Genomic DNA, 17,432 nt, shown 5'->3' on the forward strand with positions numbered 1-17,432 from the left:
ATTTATGTGGATGATATCGTATTTGGTTCTACTAACCCCCATTTTAGTGAAAGGTTTGGAAGGCTAATGTCAGAGAAGTTTGATATGTCTATGATGAGTGAACTCTAATTTTTCCTTGGTTTACAAATCACACAAACTAAGGAAGGCGCCTTTGTCTCACAAACAAAGTATACCAAGGATCTTTTCAAGAAGTTCAACATGCAAGAAAGCAAAGGTATGAAAACACCCATGCTTACTAGTGGACATCTTGACTTGACTAAGGATGGCAACCCGGTTGACCAAAAGCTTTATCGTTCTATGATTGGTTCATTATTGTATCTATGTGCCTCCCGTCCCGATATTATGCTAAGTGTGTGCATGTGTGCATGTTATCAAGTGGCCCCTAAAGAATGTCATCTTAAGGCTGTGAAAAGGATAGTGAGATATTTATTTCATACACCAAACTTTGGCATTTGGTATCCTAAGAGGTCATCTTTTGATCTTGTTGGCTATTCTGACTCGGATTTTGCTGGTGACAAGGTTGATAGGAAGTCCACTTCGGGTACGTGTCAATTTCTTGGTAGATCCCATGTCTCTTGGTCCTCCAAGAAACAGAACTTGGTATCCTTATCCACCATCGAAGCGGAATACATTGCCGCCAGATCATGTTGTGCTCAATTAATTTGGATGACCCAAACTCGTAAAGATTATGGGATACATGTGAAACATGTTCCATTGCTTTGTGACAATGAGAGTGCTATAAATATTGCTCACAATCACGTGCAACATTCTCGATCTAAGCATATTGAAGTTCGTCATCATTTCATTTGAGATCATGTTGCTAAAGGAGACATCAATCTTAAGCATGTTCGTACTGATAAGCAATTGGCTGATATATTCACTAACCCGCTTGATGAAAAGGTATTTTGCCGGTTGAGAGGTGAATTGAACTTCATTGATGCCTCAAACTTGGAATAGAGATTCCATTCGGATACATGCAAGGAATGAGCCTTTTGTGATTAATCCTTGATATTTCTCTTATGATGATGATCATTTATCTTGGATATATTTTTGCACTCTTGCATATTATCTAACCCATGTAGGGACTTGGATGAGCCTCAATCTATGAAATTGCAAGTCACTCACATCCCAAGCAATTTCTACATCACCAAGTTTCTATGAGTTGGTTGTTGATTTCAAGGCAGCATGAACTCACTCAACATATCCTTTCACTATTTCAATATGTGAAATTTCATGATTGTCAATTTAGATACACAAGTGCTATTCCTTGCAAGACTAACCCATGTAGGAAGATAAACTTCAACTTCAAGTGGTGCTCCCAACTCTTGATGGTCTACATCAACCTTGAGCATCCAACATAAGTTCAACTACATGTTCAAGATCAACACCACATCCCATGGTATGCCATTCCATCTTAGAGAAGCTTTACTTCAAGGCATGAGTTAAAGAAAAACGGCAACCCCATTTTGAGCTTAAAAGATGAGTATGACCTACGATCAAGTGATCTCACTTGACTCCTCAGTCAATATACTCTAACATAGGTTAGTTTGTCGTCGACCATCTCTAGATGAAGTTCTCTAGTGTTCTTTTTGTATAATTGAATTTCAATTTGCATGTTTTCTTGCCTTTGTGTTTCCTATCTAAAAACAAAAAAATTCATCTAGATCACTTTTGTTTTCTGTATCATTTATCTCTTTATCTAAGGTTGAATCATTGCAAATCTTTTTGAAAATTCCTTGAAAATCTTTGTGAGATTCCATTTGCAAAGTGAGCTAAGTTACAAAATTTTCCTCTGCGTTGAACTCGGTCCCATCGACCCAAGTCCATTGGCCAGACCGAAACATAAGGTTTCTTTGTACACACCTCATCGGTACAACCAATATGGACTAATTCGGTCTCACCAATGAGCACCTTTAGTGGCTCAGCTATTTTGGAGTCATTGATGGAAACAGATCGCCGTCACCGATTTCACTTCTGAGAAAACATTTTGTCATTTGATATTGCCTATTTTCTTCAGCTCCACTCAATGATTATTTTCCTCTGTCAGCATCTTAAGCTACATGATGCTTTGTAGTGACTCTCGAGGACCACACCTACTTGACTCATATTCCTGAAGTTGCCCTTCTTGGAAATTGATGTCAAAGGGGGAGAAAGAGAACACATCAAAGCTACCTATCAAGAGAGAGAGAGAGAAGAGAGCACATTTAAGCTCTTCTAGTGATGCATGTTAATAAGAGGAGAGAAGTCACATGTCTTTAAGAGGGGAAAGACATGTTAGTATGCTCTGGTTCATTTTTGCTCTGGTTTTAACTGATTTATCTTTGATCTGATTTGATCTCACCCTACCCTCTCCCATTATTCAATGTTAGATTCAGGGGGAGAATGAGTCTATGCTTAAGGGGATAAAAAAATCCTTGTAACTTATGGCAAATTTTAAAATCTTTGGGGACATGTCTATATCTAAATGAAGTACTCACTTTGTAGTACTCACCCATTACATGTCATCCCAGTCTTGGTATTCTTGTGGATCTTGGAACCCTTCTTGTTTGGAGTGTTCTTGGGTTATCTAACACTGTTTTCTCAAGTTTACTCCTTCAAAAGTAAGCTCAAGACAACAAGGTAAGTGTATGCATCACATTCATGTACATGATGATCTCTTTCTTTTGCACATATTGTTTGCAAGAGAGATTCATAAAACATATAGGTTCATCTTTCGACCATATTGTTTGCTCTGATTCATATAGCCAAGATACATGTAACTCATTATCTACTCTGTCATGCTATGCATTCACATGTTATTCCATTCTATCTTCACATGATTGCATACATGTAGGGGAGCTTATGGATGTTGCATGTTCCTCGAAAGATTTTCTTACTACTCTTCATATCTTTTTACTTAAAACTTTGATGTATGTTGTCATCAATTACCAAAAAGGGGGAGATTGAAAGCACAAGTGCTCCCTGGGTGATTTTGGTAATTAATGCCAACATATCTCTTGTTGGACTGATAAGTTTTATCTAGTGCATTTCAGAAAAGTTCAACAATGGTGTGGCAAGGACAAAAGGATGTGGAACCCCTTCAAAATGCTAAGGAAAAATATTGGCAAAAGCTCAAGACTCTTCTTTTCTATTTTAGTTCTCCAAGATCACACTGAGTCCATAGGAAATCCAATACTATTAAAAGGGGATGAGGTGTTGCTTAATGGCTTACTTGCTCAAATGCTTAGTGATATTGCTCCAAAACCCTCAGCCACTTTCTCCATCCAAACATGTCAAAACCCTAAACTCAAAATCGTCCCCACCGATTCTTTCTATCCGCAACCCCTGAGTTCATATGACATAGCCACAGCTAGACCGATACGGATCTCGGTCTCACCGACATGGCTTGATCAACTCTCTCTTGCCTTATTGCTTCACTTCGGTCTCACCGAGTTGATGCAATCGGTGCCACTGAGACACGGTTTTCCCTAAGCCCTAGCACATCAATCCCACCGAATTGTTCCAGTCGGTCCCACCGAGATTCCTGACGTTCACATTTTTGAACTGATCGGTGCCATCGAGTTTAACCATTCGGCCCACCCAGATGAGTCAAATGTGTGTAACGATTGGATTTTGTGTGGAGGCTATATATACCCCTCCACCCCCTTCTCCATTTGTGAGAGAGCCATCAGAACATGCCTATAGTTCCACCATACATTTTCTGAGAGAGAACCACCTACTCATGTGTTGAGATCAAGAGATTCCATTCCTACCATTAGAACCTTGATTTCTAGCCTTCCCCAAGTTACTTTCCACTCAAATCACTCTTCAACCATAGCCAAATCTGAGAGAGAGAGAGAGAGTTGAGTGTTGGGGAGAGTATCGTTTGAAGCACAAGAGCAAGGAGTTCATCATTAACACACCATCTATTACCTTTTGGAGAGTGGTGTCTCCTTTTAAGTGCATCTAGTGCCACCCCTAGTTGGTTTTGGAGTGTTGATGACAAACGTGGTTGAGGGACTAATGTGTTTGTGATAATTGTAGGATAACACAGGTAGTAGTCCCTCATTCATTCGGTTTTCCTACCAGAGATGACCCCTAAAATGTATGAAGACACTGAAGACAATGGTGGTTCGTGAAGACATTCACGTTGAAGACAATGACATGTGAAGACATTCACTTGAAGACAATGGAGTGCGAAGACATAGTTTCTTTCATAGTTTCATTTTATTCTTACTTGAGTTATAGGAACCACCTACTGTTAAGTGGGGTCAAAGTGAACAAAGTCAGAAGACTGACGTGATGCTCAACCAAAATCCTATGTCTTCGAGTGAAGACAATGAGAGAAAATCTTATCTAGAGTTGGATGAGTCATCTTTGTTTGTAGCCCAAGCCAAGCTGTCACGTGTGTTTGAAATCTGACCGTTGGGCACGTGTCGGTTCCTTAGTGACCCAGGGTCATTTCAGACATATCATGTCGGGTTGCCTCCTTGCTATAAATAGCCCACCCCCTACACCATAAATTGGTGGCTGCTCAGAGTTAGTGCACGGCTTTTGTCATTTGAGAGCAACCCACCTCTGAAGCCTTTGAGAGAGAGAGATCCTTGCGAGGACAAAGCCCAAAACACCCAGAGCCAAAGAGTGTTAAGCATCACTGAAGTCTTTCTGTCCAGGTGACCTGAAGACTTGTTACACTTGAGGACTATGTATCCTCCAGCCGGTTAGGCATCACGTTCTGAGGATCCAAAAGCCATTGTGGATCCCCGGTGAACGAAGTCTGTGAAGGTTTGGAAGTCTACCTTGAAGACTTACCAGAGTGTTGGGCGAGGACTGGGTGTCCTTAGCTCAAGGGGAATAAGGTGAAGACATCATCTTACTGAGTTCAATCTCAGCCTCCCTAACCAGATGTATAGTTGTCACAGCAACTGGAACTGGTCTAACAAATCCTTGTCTTCACCAAGCTACTGGTTCTATCTCCCACCTCTGTTACATTTCAGTTTGTCTTTGTGAAGTCATTGCCTTTTTGCCTGATCTATTTGACTTCATTGTGCAAAGACTATTACCTGTTTGGCTTCATACTGTCTTCCATTCCGATCTGTTCTACCTAGCTGCTATTAGTCTTCATGCTTTCATTACATTTCTTACTTGACTATGGTCTATCTAGAGTAGTTTATCTTCTGCTGCATATCGTATAGGTTCAATTTGATTGTGTGTCTTCAAAGACCTTGAGTTTTGAATACTTTCATAAAAATCACCTATTCACCCCCCTATAGTCGATAACTAGCACTTTCAGTTGGTATCAGAGAAAAGGTGCTCCCTTGTTCTGTGTGATTTGGTTTAAACACCTGCAGTTTCAGCTATGTTGACTGCAGGGTCAATCAAGGTATCCGTTGCGTGCCCCATCTTCGATGGCACTGATTACCCCTACTGGAAGAATAAGATGCGCATGCATCTTGAAGCCATTGGCAACGACCTCTGGTATGTCGTCAAGACTGGAGTCCCCAAGGAGTGTGAAGGTGTCACCGCGGCTAATGTGAGTAGATTCCTGCAATTGGACTCAACCACCAAGAACATCATCTGTGGTCATCTGACCAAAGGGTAGTATGGCCGTGTGAGTGCACTGGAGTCAGTGAAGCTTGTCTGGGAGTGGATGTCCAAGGTCAACGAAGGCGTCTCAACACAGAGAGAGTCAAGAATAGATGTGCTTCGCAATCTCTTCAACCGATTCAAGAGAAATCACAATGAGAATGTCCAGCTCACTTTCGACCGCCTCACTGATATCACAAATGAGCTCGCGCACTCGGCACCACTGAGATCACCAAGCATCAAATTGTGAAGAAGCTATTGAGATCACTTGACAGCTCATTTGACACTTTGGCCCTGATGATCCAAGAGCGCCCTGACTTCTGAGATCTCGATCTGTCTAACATACTTGAGAGGCTCAACACACATGAGTTCCAGCTGTCAAGAGAGATATATATGGCCCCAACTATGGTCGATTCCATGCTTTGAAGGAAAAAGTTATTTCCTCATCTGAAAAAGAATCAGACTGCAGTTCTGATGATCCTGAAGACATTGGCAAAGAGCTAGTAATGCTTGTAAGAAAGTTCCAAAAGTTCTCCAAGAAGAATCGTTTCAGCAAGTCTTCAAGATCCAGTTCCAAGAATGATGAAGCTTCTAGTCATGACTACAAGAAGAGAACATGCCACAAATGCAGGAAGCCAGGACAATACATATCTGACTAGAAGCCATGTCAGTTTTGGTGTGGTTATATCTTTCACCTCAGTACATAATGGTGAACACTGGACTCTGGTTTCTGTCTATGGGCCATGCGAGGGTCATCTCAGGGATGATTTTGTGCATTAGCTATATCACTTAAATATCCCCCTATATGAACATTGGCTCTTTCTAGGTGATTTTAATTTCATCCGCTCTCTAGATAACAGAAACTTACCAGAGGGGACATCAATGACATGATTTTGTTAATTGAGATAATTGGTCATCTTGGTCTTTTGGAGTTTCCTTTGAAGGGAAGACATTTCACATGGTCAAATATGCAGGATAATCCATTGTTGGAGCAGTTAGATTTGTTCTTCACAACATCTGACTAGATCTCTTTCTACCCAAACACAACGGTTATTCCTCTTTCCAAAACTTCCTCGGATCACATGCCATGTGTGGTCAAAATTGATACTATCATACCTACAACAAGAGTGTTTCATTTTGAGAATTTTTGGGTGGATATTCCTGGTTTCTTTGATTGTGTCAGACAGTCTTGGGAGGCCCCGGTGTTTAATGATCTTTCTGCAATGACTGTGATCTCAAAGAAGTTTAAATTCCTGCGCCGGGATCTTAAAAGATGGAGCAAATAACAATCTTATATCAAGAGGCTCACAATGGAATGCTGCAAGGTCATCCTCCTTTTTGACCAGCTTCAAGAGATGAGACCTCTCACCATGCCTGAATTTAACTTCAGGAAAATAGTCAAGCGACACCATGAAGAGCTTCTAAAAATACATTACATTTATTGGAAGCAAAGATGTATGATTCCATACATCAAGGTGGGGGAAGAAAAATCTAAATTCTTCCATGCGATGGCATCTGAGAGGATGAGAAAGAATTCCATATTGAGCCTTATAGTTGAAGGGAGTGCTCCTGTGTCTGATCACCAGCAAATGGCAGGAATCTTATGGTCATATTTCAAAAGTAGAATGGGCCAAGCCCAAGGTATCTCCATGGGCTTTGATCTGTAGTATTTAATACAACAGGTCCCGGGCCTTGATGAGCTATCCAGGCCTTTCTCCTTTGAGGAAATAAGCAGGGTTTTAAGAGAGCTACTGATGTCTGCTACGCAACCTTCTTCTTGTAGACTCGTGTTGGGCCTCCAAGCGCAAAGTTTTGTAGGACAGTAGCAAATTTCCCTCAAGTGGATGACCTAAGGTTTATCAGTCTGTGGGAGGCGTAGGATGAAGATGGCCTCTCTCAAACAACCCTGCAACCAAATAACAAAGAGTCTCTTGTGTCCCCAACACACCGAATACACTGGTAAATTGTATAGGTGCACTAGTTCGGCGAAGAGATGGTGATACAATTGTAATATGGATGGTAGATATAGGTTTTTGTAATCTGAAAATAAAAAAAACAGCAAGGTAGCAAATATTAGAATTGAGCAAAAACAGTATTGCAATGCTTGGAAACAAGGCCTAGGGTTCATACTTTCACTAGTGCAAGTTCTCTCAACAATGATAACATAATTAAATCATATGGCAATCCCTCAACATGCGAAAAAGTCACTCCAAAGTTCCTATCACGAAAAACATAAGATGAAATTGCTTGTAGGGTACGAAACCACCTCAAAGTTATTCTTTCCGATCAATCCATTGGGCTATTCCTATAAGTGTCACAAACAGTCCTAGAGTTCGTAGTAAAATAACACCATATGACACACATCAATCAACCCTAATGTCAACTAGATACTACAATGTCACCACAAGTATTCGTGTGTCAATTATACAATGTGCATCAAACAACTTCAGATTCATAATATTTAATCCAACATAAAGAACCTCAAAGAGTGCCCCAAGATTCCTACCAGAGAAACAAGGACAAAAACGTGCATCAACTGCTATGCATAGATTACCCCAATGTCACCTCGGGAATCTGCGAGTTGAGTGACAAAACATACATAGAGTGAATCAATAGAACACCCCATTGTCACCATGGGTATCCCACGCAAGACATGCATCAAGTGTTCTCAAATCCATAATAGTAATCAATTCGATAATAGTGAAACCTCAAAGGTAAAAATTAATTCATCACAAGAATGTAGAGGGGGAGAAACACCATATGATCCAACTATAGCAACAAAGCTCGCGGTACATAAAGATCGTGCCAAATCAAGAACACGCGAGAGGGAGAGATCAAACACATAGCTACTGGTACATACCCTCGGCCCCGAGGGTGAACTACTCCCTCCTCGTCATGGAGACCACCGAGATGATGAAGATGGCCACCGGTGATGGTTCCCCCCTTCGGCAAGGTGCCGGAACAGGCTCCGGATTGGTTTTTCGTGGCTACATAGGCTTACGGTGGCGGAACTCCCGATCTAGGATTCTTTTTGGGGGGTTTCTGGATTTATAGGATTTTTTGGCGTTGGTTTCAAGTCAGGGGGTTCACGAGACAGCGACAAGATAGGGGGCACACCCTCCACCCTTGTCATTGACTCGGGACTCTTCTAGCCCAACTCTTTTGCTTCGGGGGCTTCTTCTGGTCCATAAAGAATCACCATAAATTTTCAGCTCATTTGGACTCCGTTTGATATTCCTTTTTTGTGAAACTCAAAAACAAGGAAAAACAGAAAGTGGCACTAGGCTCTAGGTTAATAGGTTAGTCCCGAAAATAATATAAAATAGCTTATAAATGCACATAAAACATCCAAGATGGATAATATAGTAGCATGGAACACTAAAAACTTATAGATACGTTGGATACCTATCAGCTACCTGTTTATCGAGCACCTGGGCCGGATGGGTTTAATGGTATGTCTGTCAAGCATTGCTGGCCCATCATTGAAGCAGATTTTTTGAGACTGAGCAAGGATTTCTATGAGGGAGAGTCTCTTTGGAGAATATCAATGGATCTCTCATAACTCTCATTCCCAAAATGCTCCCACCTGAAGGCCCTAATGACTTTCGACCCATCTTGTTGACCAATACTTGTCTTAAATTTTTAACCAAGCTTCTGGCTAATTGTTTGCAAGGGGTACTCCTCAAATGCATAAACAAAAACCAGTATGGGTTCCTCAAGAGCCGATCCATCCAAGACTGTTTGGCATGGACTTTTGAATATATTCACCAGTGTACGCAGTCCAAGCGACCTATTGTCATTCTCAAGCTTGATTTTGCCAAGGCTTTTGACATAGTTGAGCATGAGGTTATACTAGAAATGCTGAGGTGCAAAGGGTTTGATGATAGATGGATTTCATGGATAAAAGAAATACTCTCTTCTGGCAGCTCTTCTATTCTGTTAAATGGTGTTCCCGGAAAGTAGTTCAAATGCAAGTGCGGTGTCAGACAAGGGGATCCTCTGTCACCCCTCCTCTTTGTCTTGGCAGTTGATCTCCTTCAATCTATGGTCAATGATATGTTAGCTCGAGGAGTGCTCACACTGCCCATCCCTCACATGACCCGGACTTTCCTATCATCCAGTACGCTGATGATACTATTGTCATCCTGTCTACCATTGAGCAGCAATTGGTAGCTATGAAAAATATGCTCATCACCTTCCAAGAATCAACTGGTCTAAAAGTGAACTTTGGGAAGTCATCTTTGATCCCCCTGAATATGGATGATAGCATGGCTGCTTGGCTGGCTACAACCCTTGGTTTTAAAATTGGCACCCCTCCTTTCACTTACCTTGGATTGCCAATGGGGACCATTCGGCCTAGAATCATCGATCTCATGCCTTTGGTTGATCGTGTGTAAAGAAGACTCTCTTCCATCTCCTCCATGCTCAACCAGGGTTCCAGACTTCAATTGCCTACTTCAGTCTTGACCACGATGCCCATCTACTTCTTGTGCACTCTGGGCATCACTCCTGGAATCATCAAGCAACTTGACAGGATTTTTAGGCAGTGTTTATGGAGAGGGAACAGTGGCACTCATAAGCAATCCCTTGCTGCATGGGATATGGTTTGCAGACCCGAGGATAAAGGGGGGCCTGGAATACTCAATCTCAACATACAGAACCAGGGTCTACTCATTGAACATTTACACCACTTCTATAATAAAGTGGACATTCCTTGGGTTTCCTTGATATGGACTTCATATTATGATGAGGTGGTTCCTCAAGCTACAATTCTGACAGGATCTTTCTGGTGGAGATATATTTTCAAACTCTCTGAATCATATAGACCAATTGCTTCAGCTCATGTTAATATGGGTGACTCGGTGCTCTTCTGGTTAGGTGCTTGGCATATTGGTGGTCCACTGGAAAATTATCGTCTACACCACTTTTATACAGACAGATGCCAAGGCTTTTCTCCTTTGTCAATGATGATAAATCTTCAGCAAGGGTTATTTTAAACTCCACAGACCTATTCCAACTGTTCTACCTACCAATATCTCAAGAAGCTGCCAAAGAGCTTAGAGTCTTGGAGGAATGGATCGTCAACCTCCGAAGAGAACCCCTTCTAGATGATATTTGGAATTGGGTTGGTAAATCAGGTTCTTACTCTGCTAAGAGTTTCTCCAACATCATGCACACTCACATGCCCAGTCACAGGCCCACTATATTGCCCTTCAAGTGGCTATGGCAAAGCAAGTGCACCATGAAAATCAAGGTCTTTGGTTGGCTGTTATTTTTTGACCAACTGAACACGAAAGACATGCTTGTCAGACGACACTGGAGGTTGCTTGAGGATGATAATTTGTGTGTCATTTGTGCTTCCCATGTTTATGAAGACATGCCGATGGTGTCCGTAGGCCCAACCAGGTCCTTGGTGTGATTTGCCGGCAGCACTTCCCGGGGAGGGTCACGTTGCCCGATGAGGGTCAGGTTCCATAGCTAGCACTGAGCTGGGAGCTGTACGTGGCTGCCCCGGCCCCGCCAGAGGAGAGGGTCGACGGTGTCTTGTGCGAGACGGTGGCCGATATTGTGAGGCGACAGTTTTGGGTAATTTCTCCTTTACAGAATTAAAAATCAACATTACCTAGTGATTGTACTAATCAGTGTTATCTTGTTCGATTGCAGACCTTCTACAGGTGTTCTAAGGAACACGAGGCAGAGGCGGCTAGGGTTCTCGAAGCCGAGTGCAAGCGCCTACTTCATAACTTACGGCACGAGGCTAGGGTGCAGGCTGTTTGAGATTACTATGCCTCGACTAACATTAGGAGGGCCAAGAAGAAGTGACGCCGCAAGTATCTGAGTAAGGAGAAGTACATGAAGGTAATTACCTATTCTTAAGGCCTTGTACTTAGTTTCCTTGATTTCATTCGTAGGCGTAGCGCTGAAATTTCTCTTTGCCAAACTTAGGTGCCCCCCCATATGGTGTGCGGATATGATATGATGGATTGTTCAGAGGTGTTGGTGGATGAGTGGTGCTCTCCCCAATGGCTAGCCGAACACAACAAGGCCAGGGATAAGCGTGCCCGAATGCGAGGTGTGCCACACCATCAAGGGAGCTCCAACCTGTGTGAGTACGGGGATCACTGGGTATGTGGTTTCAGCCCTTAACGATTCATGCAATTTCATTCTTCATGCTAGCTTCAGCCCTTAACTAATATGTTGTTCCTTTCTTTTAGCCGAAACACAACAAGAAGGACGTGCCACCGCTGTATGATCTCTATGCCATGGCCCATATGGCCCCGTACAAGAAGGCCAAGGAATTCTCTAAGGATGACCTCGATCATCCAGAGAGCTTCACCAACATCTCCGCCCACAACAAGCTCGTGAGGTACAGAGACTTTGGGAAGGCGACGAAAGGGGATGACTTCAACCCGAGCCAGAGTCCTTTTGATACAGAGCTCGTGATGCTATCTGGTGATGGGAGGAAACATGGCTCGGTAGCCATTGGGGATGGACTGATACGTTGTCCTAGAAGTCTCCCGGAGATCAAGAAGCGCCACGCGAGGTCTCTTCCTGAGATACCGCCTCGACCACGCCCAGTGGAGCTCACCATCGAGGCTAGGGCCCAGGAGCTTCTGGTGGAGGCAAATAGGCAGGCCAAGCAGAGGGAGATCAAGCTGGAGGAGAGGACGGCTAGTCTGTTGGAGGCGGAGAGGAACCGAAACGATGCGTCTCACTGGGCCCTATACGAGCTCCTCGTGGTAAGTTTTCTTTCTTATTAGCCAAATCATGCATTTATGTTTGTTTCATTATTAACTAATATGACTGACTCATCAAAACAAAATGTGCAATCCGTGTACGAGAAAAACGGTCAGACCCCTCCGCCGATGCCTCAGATTGGTATAGCGGACACAGTGAGTTTCATTTGAATGGTCATTAGTTACTAGTATTCACATTTCAGTTGCATCATGCTAACGAGACATTGCAAATGATCTTTGGTGCAGCATGCCTCCAGACAAGCATCGACCGATCCTTCTCCGTCTCGCACTGGCGCAACCCCGACCCCGAACGGTCCTTCTCCGTCTGGCACTGGCGTAAACCCGACCGGTCCTTCACCTCCGTGATGACGGTAAGTTTTCTCTAGTGTTTTGCCTACCAAATGCATAAAGACCTAGACTTAGCTTTATTTCCTCCAAAATGCTTACCATAATGAGCTAGACTTAGCTAATCTTCCTCCAAAATGACATAATTAGCTTACTTAGCTCCAAAATGATCTATACTTAGCTTTGTTTCCTCTGAAATGACCTAAGTTATCTCTAATATGCTTAGTTACCTAGGTTTGCTCCATAATGACATACACTTAGCTTACTTATGTAAAACATGGCATAATTAGCTTACTTAGGTTTGAAATGGCAAAACAATCTTGGTAACCTCCTATATGTCATATAGTTAGCTTATTTTCCTCGAAAATGACATAATAAGCCTAATTAGCTCCAAAATGATCAATTTACCTACGTTAGCTCCAAAATGACCTAAGTTAGCTCTAATATGCTTAGTTACCTGGCTTAGCTCAATAAAGACCTATAATTAGCTTACTTATGTCAAAAATGGCATAATATGCTTAGTTAACTCAAATATGGCATAATTAGCTAGGTTAGCTCCAAAATGACCAAGTTTACGTAGGTTAGCTCCAATAGGATCCATTTTACCTAGGTTAGCTCCGAAATGACCCATTTACCTAGCTTAGCTCTAAAATGACCAACACACTTAGCATCTTTACCTAGCTTAGCTAAAAAATGGCATTTTTTCCTACCTTAGTTAGAAGAAGAAGAAGATAAAGAAGAGGAGAGGAGACTAAGAAAGAGAACATAAATTCTACTACTTCTTCTTCCTCTTTTTCTGCTTCTTCTTCTTTTTCTTCTTCTTTTTCTTCTTTTTCTAGCTAGCCTTCTTCTTCTTCTTCTAACTTTCTTCTTTCTCAATTTGCATATTTGCTTTAGATGAGGAGCTTGCTTTCATGGAGTCTACTCTTCTCCTTGTGCTTCTTTTTGTTTTGATTTCGTACGATGAACTTCGTTGGAGGAAACTTCTTATTGGATATGTAGTGTGGGAAACTTGTTGGATGTGTTGTTGGATATGTGTTGTTGCAAACTTGTTGGATATGTTGTCGGATGTGTTGGAAACTTGTTGGATATGCTTGTCGATATATATCTTCAAATGTTTATATATATATATATATGTGTGAAATTCTGTGAAATTGAATGAATTTAAGAAAAAACAGAAAAAAAAACAGGGGCTATACAGGCTCTTTGCCGTTTGCTGGCAAACGGCAAAGAGCTTTGCTATCAGCCAGCAGACAGCAAAGCTACCACGTGGCAGCTACCTGTGCAACCTGGGGCACTGGCTGGCCTATTTGGTTACTTTACCATCTGCTGGCAGACGGCAAAGACCGTTGCACCTTTGCCGTCTTCCAGCGGATGGCATAGCATGCCATGTGGGAGCACCTGGGGGCTGGCCTATTTGGTTACTTTGTCGTCCGCTGGCAGATGGCAAAGGTGCAATGGTCTTTGCCTTCTGCCAGTGGACGGTAAAGCACGCTGGTAACCACCTAATGAACCTAACCTGCCACGTGTGCTGTCTAGGCTCATTGTCGTCTGCTGGCGGACGGCAAAGACCGTTTCATCTTTGTCGTCTGCCAGCAGACGGCAAAGAGCCCTTCGCCGTAGCCTATTCAGCCAGACCTGTTTTATGCCGACTGCTGGCAGATGGCAAAGTCCTTTGCCGTCAGCCATGGCAGACGGCAAAGTGCCTAATTCCTATAGTGCGGGGGTGTAAATGGTGGAGGGGGCGCCGCACACGGCTAAGAAATTGTTGTGCTTGTGATAGGCGCCCCCCTCCCACATATATATAGGTGTGGGGAGGAGGGAGCAGCCAGGAGGCGCCCCCAAGTAGGCTGAATCCTACTTGGGGTCCCTTCCCAAGTGGCCCCCCTTCCTTATTTGTAGGAGCCCCCCCCCCCCCTTTCCTTTCTCTCCTGAGGAGGGAAAGGCAGGAAGGGCCACCCTTCCCCTAGGACCAGCCAGCCATGTACAGGGGTGCACCAGCCCCCTAGTGGGGTGGTCTATCCCACCCACTTTTGCCCATTAGGCCCATACATTTACCGGGGGTGTCCGGAACCCCTTCCGGTGACCCGATGACTACCCGGTGCACTCCGAAACTCTTCCGGTGTCCGAATACCATCATCCTATATATCAATCTTTACCTCTCGACCATTCTGAGACTACTCGTCATGTTCGTGATATCATCCTGGACTCGGAACAACATTCATTAACCAAATCATATAACACTATATCGTCAACGAACGTTAAGCGTGCGGACCCTATGGGTTCGAGAACTATGTAGACATGACCGAGACACCTCTCCGGTCAATAACCAATAGCGGAACCTGGATGCCCATATTGGCTCCTACATATTCTACAAAGATCATTATCGGTCAAACCTTATGACAACATACGTAATTCCCTTTGTCCATCGGTATGTTACTCGCCCGAGATTCGATTGTCGGTATCTTCATACCTAGTTCAATCTCGTTACCGGCAAGTCTCTTTACTTGTTCCGTAATACATCACCTTGCAACTAACTCATTAGTCACTTTGCTTTCAAGGCTTCTTATGATGTGTATTACCGAGAGGGCCCAGAGATACCTCTCCGATACTCGGAGTGAAAAATCCTAATCTCGATCTATGCCAACTCAACAAACACCTTCAGAGATACCTATAGAGCATCTTTATGATCACCCAGTTACGTTGTGACGTTTGATAGCACACAAGGTATTCCTCCGGTATCAGGTAGTTGCATAATCTCATAGTCAAAGGAATATGTATTTGAAATTTTTTTTTGAAGGTTAGACAGTAGGAAAGGCTCCTACTGCAAAAATATATTAGGTATAAGTATTCAACTTTACATTGAGAGTGGTGGGGGGGACTATACAAGATCTAAGATTTACAAAGTGTGCCTCAGAGGTCAGTGATCAGATGTTTCTTGTGCTCAGGCAATCTGTGAGCAATGTTGGAGAAATCATCTTTGAATCTGGCCCTCCAGGAGGAGAGGAAGGGTGTCACCTGCCGAAAAAAGTTGTTGTTCCTTTCTTTCCAGAGACTCCAAGCGGCCACAAGGAAAATGTCCAGGAGCATTTTTTGATGATATCTGGCTTTGAAGTGGGTCATCATATCCAAGCGGTCTCCAGTAGCCGGCCAGGTTATGTTGAGTTCATGCCAGCAGCGCTTACTGCGTGCAGTGAAAGAAAAGGTGCTCAACCGTTTCCTCAGTATGTTCACCACAGAGCAGGCAGTCCAGATTAGTCCCAATGTTATAGTGCCTACGCTTCAGCATGTTGCGGGTATTAAGGCGATCAACCAGGAGTAACCACCCAAAAACCTTGATCTTGGGAACACTTTTGGCTTTCCATAACCATCTAAACGCTGCATGAGCATTTACCTCACGGAAGAAGAACTTATAATAGTCTGTGGTCTTAAAGAGCTGTGCTCCCCACGTACAGATCCAAATGTCATTGCCCTCAGAAAGGGTGATGGAGCTGACATCCTGTTGGAGGGCTCGGAGTTCTTCATGAGCCTGTATGGAGAGGGGTAGGTGAAACGCCTCTCGTATATTTGAAGTCGTGAGCATTTTTGGACCGAGGCATCTTCCAGGGTGGTGTACGAAAATGCTCGAGGAAAAGTTTCCTCGAGGACATGTTCATTCCAATCATCTTTCCAGAACAGGGTTGTCCTACCATCACCGATCAAGACTTTTGTTACCCCACGGTAAATTGGCATGAGTTTCACAAGTTCGCGCCACCAGAAGGAGCCGCAAGGGGCCATTGCATGCGGGATCGCGTCAGAGTAATATGTGTCCCAGATAAGATTCACCCAAGGCGTGTCAAGTTGATTATAGAACTTGTGGAGCATCTTAAGCAGCAGCGCATCGTTTTGGACTTTAAGATTAAGCACTCCGAGGCCTCCATTCTTTTTTGGATGACACACCATGTCCCAAGCTGCCAGAGAGTTAGATTTGTCACCAGTCTCGGTATTTTTCTTCCAAAGTCCATGTCTTCTGATTTTATCAAGCTGCTCAATAATTTTAGGTGGCAGACGGAACACTCCCATGGGATAAATGGCCATTGAGGTGACTAGTGAATTCATGAGCGCCAGTTTCCCAGCGTATGACATGAGAGACATAGCCGCCGTGATCCTGCCTTCTGCTTCGCATACCAAGGGAGTCATATCCAGCACCGAAGGTTTAGTGGTTCCAAGGGGGAGACCAAGGTACGTGAACGGCATGCAGGCCGTGATGCACCCAAAGATAGCAGCTAGGTCCTGGCACTTGTCATCTGGAGTGTTGATGGGTATCAACGTAAATTTATGGAAGTTGATGTGTAGTCCAACAGAGGCAGCATAGTCGGTAAGAATTGTTTTCATGATCGCTGCTTGGGTGACACACGCCGGCATAATAATGATTGTATCGTCGGCGTATTGGATCACAGGAAAGTTGGTCGTGTTAGTGGAAGGAATAGGCAGTTGCAGGCGATTGTCTTCCACGGCCTCATGGATAGTTGTCTGAAGTAAGTCCGCAGCAAGAACAAAAATTGAGGGGAGAGAGAGGGTCCCCTTGTCGCACCCCGCATTTGCACCAAAATTGCTTACCAGGAACCCCGTTAAGCAGGACAGAAGATTTACCCGAAGATGAAAGGCTCGTGGTCCAGGAAATCCATTTATCATTGAACCCCATGCTCCTCATAATTTGGATGATGGCATCATGCTCCACAGTATCGGATGCCTTGGCAAAGTCTAATTTGAGGAGGATAATTTCACGCTTAGAGGCTTGGCACT

Source organism: Aegilops tauschii, chromosome 4, assembly GCF_002575655.3.
Source record: "Aegilops tauschii subsp. strangulata cultivar AL8/78 chromosome 4, Aet v6.0, whole genome shotgun sequence".
In the NCBI taxonomy this organism is placed as follows: Eukaryota; Viridiplantae; Streptophyta; class Magnoliopsida; order Poales; family Poaceae; genus Aegilops; species Aegilops tauschii.